This window comes from Bison bison, unplaced genomic scaffold (genome assembly GCF_000754665.1).
Source record: "Bison bison bison isolate TAMUID 2011002044 unplaced genomic scaffold, Bison_UMD1.0 scf7180017864312, whole genome shotgun sequence".
Classification (NCBI taxonomy): Eukaryota; Metazoa; Chordata; class Mammalia; order Artiodactyla; family Bovidae; genus Bison; species Bison bison.
In genome coordinates, this window is record NW_011494884.1 from 1,043,622 (window position 1) to 1,050,186 (window position 6,565).

Sequence of the window (6,565 nt, forward strand, 5' to 3'; positions counted from 1 at the left end):
TGGGCTGCTGGGTCACACGGGTAGGAAGCGAAGTCAGGGGCTCCCACCTGGGCATCTGTCTGTCTGTCAGTCTATCTTTCTGTCTGTCTGCCTGCAGGGCCCTGTCCTCACCCCCCAGGCTGTGTGTGCAGTGGCTGCTCCTGCCTGAACATCTGTCCTGCTCCCTGAGTTGGAGGTAAGACACCATGTGGACATTCTGTGTGTGTAGAGGGAAATGATGACAGAGACTCAGGAGGAGCCGTGTGGTCTGCTCCTCGGAGATGATGGAACGACACGTGGCCACAGAGTGAAATAGACACACGGCCCTGGGTCAGTGCAGGGGCCGGCCACTCTAGCAGCACCTGCCCCTCCCTGTCTCCTGGGGTGTGAGGCTCCAAAGGAACACAACCAGGTAGACCTCCCAGGGAGGTGAGGGAAGGAAACAAACTTGGGAGGATAGTTACAGAGTTGGAAGCCAGAGGGAGAGGCACTGGAGTCTGGGGACAGAAAGCAGCCACTGCCACCCCAGGGCCAGAGGGGCTGGGAGGTGCCAAGAGACCAGGGGCCAGGATGTCCGGGGTTGCCCTTCTCAAGAGCAGAGCCAGGATGTTCAAGCCTGAAACCACAGGAGCTGTGGAGAGGTGAGGATGCTGGAGGGATGGGGGCTGGAGGGCAGCCCGGAGGGGGAAGAGGATGCTGGCTCCCTTCCTGTTGGCCCTGGTTGAGCAGCTGGGGAGTGGGCATCAGACTGCAGCCCTCAGGCCCCTGCCGTATGACTGCCATGGAGCTAGTGTACCCCTCCCTGATTACGGGAGGAGGACGTCGGGATGGCCTCAGGGCAGGGACATTTCAGGGGAGCTCGCTCAGCTGCCCCATCCTGATCCCGCCATCCCTGCCTTTGCTTGGGAGCCTCCCTGGGTCCACGTGCTCTGGGAGGGGAGCACCAAGGCCTGACCCATCAGGAGAGTCCACCTCTCCACCGCCTGGCCACCGGGTGCAGGTCAGAGACGGGAACGCGACCCACAGTGACCAATGGCCTTCAACCTGGACTTCAGCTTGACCCCCTGGGAGGAGGGCCTGCCCTGGCCTGGGGCAGCTTGTGTGCTGGCTGGTGCTTGAGACAGGCCCATCCAATGGAAATGCATTAATCAACAGAATTTGAACTTTTTATGAACCACATTTAAAAATAAAAAGAACAAAACTCAGTTCATTAATATCTTATTTATCCCAATATGCCCAAATAGTGTGGTTTCAACAAATAACATAAATTTCTAAATACAGTTACTTACATTCTTTTTTAGTTCTGTAAGTCCACATATCCCTAGCTATTACTAAGCCAAGGTGAGTCGGTCCCCATCACTCTCAACCCAGGGTGTAAAGATGCACCCAGCTCCCCAGGCCCCTGAGAGAGGTCGGCAGTGGGAGCCCTTGACTCCATCCCGCTCCCCGTTGACTGCCCTCCCCAACAGGATCCCGAGGGCCCCTCCTGTTTGCCTCTGAGGCTGATGGGGGCAATCATGCTGCTACCAAGACTCTGATGGAGCTGATGAAGGGGCGGAGGGGGGGCCACCTCCCTTCTCATTAGCAGGCTTACTGTGACTGCAGCCCATGGATTCCATTTTAATGAATTATCAGCTACTAATCAAAGGGACAACCTGGCAAGACCATCCCATTGCAGCGAGGGAGGGGCAGAGTGGGAGCCTCAGCTACTGGGGGAAGTCTCAGATGTGATTAGCTAAATGCTCTGAGATAGACAGAGAAGACTGTCCTCCTCCCATCTGGGCTCCCAGAGGTGGCAGGCCAGCAGAAGTGGCTCAAACAGCTTATGATTTATGTGAGATAAAGCACGTCCTTCCTGAGAGAGTCGGCAAATGAGGGGCCCTATGGTCCAGTTTGTGCTCATCATGGAGTCATTCACTGTGGCCCAAGAAATGGACTGTCCCCAGTCACCAGGCTTGACTGACCTGCCTCCTGCTGAGTGCAGATGTGGGCTCTGTCCTGCTCAAATGAATGGACCAAGAATGGGGACGTGGCTCTAAAGAGATGATGGGTAGGTGTGTACACATTTGTGTACACATGCTGGTGTGTGCACGCAAATTAGGGTACACACACCAGTGTGCATGCACATGTGTACACACATACACACCTGTCCCAGAAGAAGCAGAGACAGCCTGGAGAGCCTGGAGCCCAGAGCTCCCTTTCTGACAGGGAATCTCAGGCAGACACTTTCTCTGGGACTCACTGTTCACCTGCTCATTGGGGAGGGTCAGGGTGGAGCGGTGGACTCTGACCAAGTCTGACCTCCTGCATCTCACAGCCGAGGTGGGGTCAAGAGCCTAGGACAGACCAGGCAGAGGGTAAAATACAAGTGGGTGGTCCATTCTGGCCAGGCAGACAGGGAGCAGGGGCAGGAACATGACCACAGGGCCTCTAGACTCAGCATCCATCTGCCCTTCCCCATCCTCCTATCTGGTGAAGAGTCTCACCAACTTCCTAACCAGGGGGGACATGGAGACAAAAGGGAGGGGATGGGGCCTCAGGAGGACAGAGGCAGGGGCTGTGGACACCAAGTGGACCAGGCTGGCCTCAGGTGAGCTACACTCAGGAGGGCTGGTGGGGAAGCCTCATGGGGTTTCCTCTGCTCTCTGCTCCCCAAGGGAAGCTCTCTGGGGTCCACACACAGCTTTCCTGTGTGGACAGACAGAGATGGGAGCCCCCCAGGTAGGGTCCATGGAGAGGAGATGAGTGAGACCCTGCAGTGCACATCTGGCCGTATAGCCCTGGGCACATGTAGAGAGGAGGTCAGGGGCCCTGGGTGTCCCCAGGAAGGGGGATCAGGGGACAGAGGTGAGGCAGAGGGTCATATTCCTCAGGCATCCTGCACAGCTGACTGATGCTGGGTACTCCCCTCCACAGACACACAGTTGATGTAGGTCACTGGGCACCTGGGTACCATGGTGACGGTGCCATAGCAACCCCCACCCCTGCAGTCTCCACACCAGTGCAGGTGGAATTAATGAGTTTAGGTTCATTTAGTAATTTAATTGCCCTGGGAAGTCAGAGTCTAAAGCCACTTTGAACGCAGGGCTCTGACCATCCAGGACCCGTCATGGGAAGACAGGGAAAAGACGAGGTCACAGGTGGGATCAGGAAGGAGCCGGAGCTTCACGACTCCTGTCTGCCATCACCGCTGCCTCTGTGCTGTGGGCAGGGGAAGAGGAAGGAGGGGCCGGGGCTGAAGGTGTGGGTTATGTTTGCACGGTCCCTGTGGTCGGCAGCTAGCACTAAAAGCAGTTCACACATGGAGCATCATCAGGACCACAGTAACCCCGAGTCCCTCCCAGCCTTCCTCCTCCTTCCTCCAGGGACCATCTCCTCAATCTTGTCTGCTCCCCATACCTTGCTTTTGTTTCTCTTTTAACCCCCTTTATGCATCCTTCAGAAAAAGAGGTGACCGTAGTCACCGCATTTTTGCAGGATGTAATTGTCTAGGCCGTGATCCCCTGTAACTTGCTTATTGCGTTCAGCTTGAGCTTTTGCACATCATCTGTGTTAAAGGGTTCGTTGGTAGCTCCTTCATTCACTTTCCTCATTGAGCAAATCCACATGTACTGGACTTTATCCATGCTACATGGCTGTTTGCTTGCTTGTTTATTCTTTTGTGAACAATACTTTTGTAAATGTGAAGCTTGTTGAGACAATTGAGTCTTTCACCTATCTGTTTATCTATCCTGACGTATGGTCTAGCGCATAGTAAAAGGGCTTCCCTGGTGGTTCTGTGGCAAAGAATCTGCCGGCTAATGCAAATTATGCAAGAGACGTGGGTTCGACCCTTGGGTCAGGGAAATGATACTCTGCTCCAGTATTCTTGCCTGGAAAATTCCATGGACCAAGGAGTCTGGCAGGCTATGGGGGTGCAAAGAGTTCAACATGACTGAGCACAGCAAGACAGTAAAGGTTGCCTAAGCGTGTGTTGTTACTATTATTACTGGTAGGATCAACAAAAATCAAACTGGGATATCCTAGCAACAGTAGCAGGTGTGTGCACACACACACTGATACAAACATACACGCTCCTTGGGTGGATTTTATCAAAAGGCCCCACAGGATGACTTGAGGAGTGAGGCCCCACCTCCCACCTGTCTGGTCTCTGCCTTGAGATGACAGCGCAGGGAGACAGAGTCCACACCAGGCCTGCCAGGCCCTCTGGGCTGACAGGTGCAGGGCACCAGAGTCGGCTGTGGGGTCCTAGGGAGGGGAGGTCATATAAAGTCTGCTTATCTGGGGCCAGAACACTTGGACCCAGGGCGTGACTGACAGTGCTCAGATCCACCAACCATGACTTCCAGGAAACCCAGGGCTCCTGGAGCCACATGAGCCTCCTGGGTCCCAGCTGTCACCCCACAGGGACCCAGGGTGAGCTATGACCCTCAGATGGGCACAAGGACATTTATCTGAGAGCTGTGTTGTTGCATGTCCTAGTCACCAACCCTCCACCTCCTTCTCAGATTCCCGACCTTCCAACATGAACTGTGGTCCTGGGTGCCCTGGGGGATATGATTCAGGGGACAGTGTAGGTGGGGTGAATTCACAGATGGGCTGCAAGATAATATAACAACAAATGTATCATCTGCAGCATTCATAACAAAAATTACATTGTCACTGACCGATACCGTGGTGTGTCTGCACTGCTTCAACAGCATTCTCTGTTAATCCCCACAACTCAGTGATGCCAACATGATGGCTGTCCCCATTGCACAGATGGGCAAACTGAGAGTCTGAGTGGTGACATCATTGACCCACGTCCTGAGGCTATGAGGTGGATTCTAGCTCAGATCTGCCTGACCTCTCAGCCTGTGCTCTTCACATCCTCCTATCCCAGAGGCGGCTGTCCTGCCAGCACCTCCTGGAGCCCCAGGCATATGGAGACCATGGGGCCTCCTCTCCCTAATCCCAGGCTCTTCTCCAAGAGCTCAAGCTGAGGTTCTGGCTTTTCTTCCCCCTTCCCCATGAGAGCACAGGTGCAGACTCGGGGGCAGCAGTTCATGATGTCAGGGCAAAGCCGCCTTGGAAGGTGCCTGGTCAGGACCTTTCTGACTCAGTCTCTGCAGACTCTAACTCACTAACAGGAGTTCAACTTTGGTGGGAATCCTAGGGCAGTAAATAGCAGCAAGCTCACTGCCAGGAAGTAAGGGCACAGCTACAGCTCCTGGATGCAATCCTGAATGATAGAGTAGATGAAGCTTTATCAGGAGCCCAGCACCCCGAGTCATCAGTCCACAATCCAGTTCTCATGCACGAAAGACTGAATTCATCACTCAAGTGTAAAACAGGCAGGGATTTCTGCCTTTTTTCATGACCTGTGCATGATGGATGTTGTTCGAATGTGCATCAGACACTCTCCTGAGGCTTTCTAGAGTCTGACAAACCCAGAGAAGTTGAGCAGGGGCTGAGTGGACACGGCAGCTCTGGAGCCCCAGACAACGGATAGCTCTTCAGTGCAGAGAGAAACAGCATCTGTGCCCATCTGCACAGAAATCACCTCCCAAGGTTGCTCGGAGTTCCCGATGAAGATCCTGTCCTCTGGGTGGATTCTTGGATGAGAGTGAGCTGAAGGTAAAAGATAAGCAAGATTGGACTGAGCGTGGCTGTTCTGTCTAGTCCCCGCCCTCAACACTATCTTGGGCTCCGCGAGCTTCTCTGCTGCAGTGATGAACAAGCCACCTGATCTTTCCCCCTCTGCTTCCAGAACCCAGTCTCAGCCTGTAGACTGAAAGAAATCATGACAAAGTCAAGGAAGGCATTGAAGAGAAATATCTGGGGTGTTTCTGTGGCCCAAATGCCCCTGGTTAAAGGACAGGATATCTCAGCGCTTGGACTGAGCAGAAAAACTTCATCTCTCGGAAGTCACTGTTCCTGCCAATATGCATTTGATGCAACCATCACACTGAAAATTCATGGGATAATCTGTTCCGTAATTGATTTTCTGTTCCATAACATCTGCCTCTGTATATGCTCACATAAATATGAATAAGGTACAGGCTGTGGAAAGGGATGCCGGAGTCCAAAAGCATCCTTCCAAACTGAGAGGTGTGATGACCCCTCTGCAATTTGAGGAAACATGGAAATGTGAAGTTCAGAAAACAGAAAACAGCAACGATCTTGTAATCTCTGTTAAAAGTAATAAAAATGATCCTTCAGAGAAATCAAGTAGGAAAAAAGTAACCTTCCTTTCTTTGCATGTATATTACAGTTCATTTCCAGACATGAGAATAAGACTGAGATTTCAGCTGCTGAATAATCCATCTTTATTTTTTCATAGGACTCAAACAACTCCCCTGAAGGCATAACATAATGATTTTCGATCTTATTTCTCCTCTGACACACAGATGGGCAGCAGCAATCATTTCCTGTCCTAGGACATGCAGAGAAAGTCACTAGTAACAGAACCAGCCTGAGTTATGGGGGTGTCAACAGCTCAGGTTTAAAACCCAAATGTGCAGAGAGCTGGGAGAGCAGGGCCCTGGAATGGTCCACAATTAGGAAAGGACCAAGAGCAAAAGCAGCCAGCAGAGGGGGCCAGTGA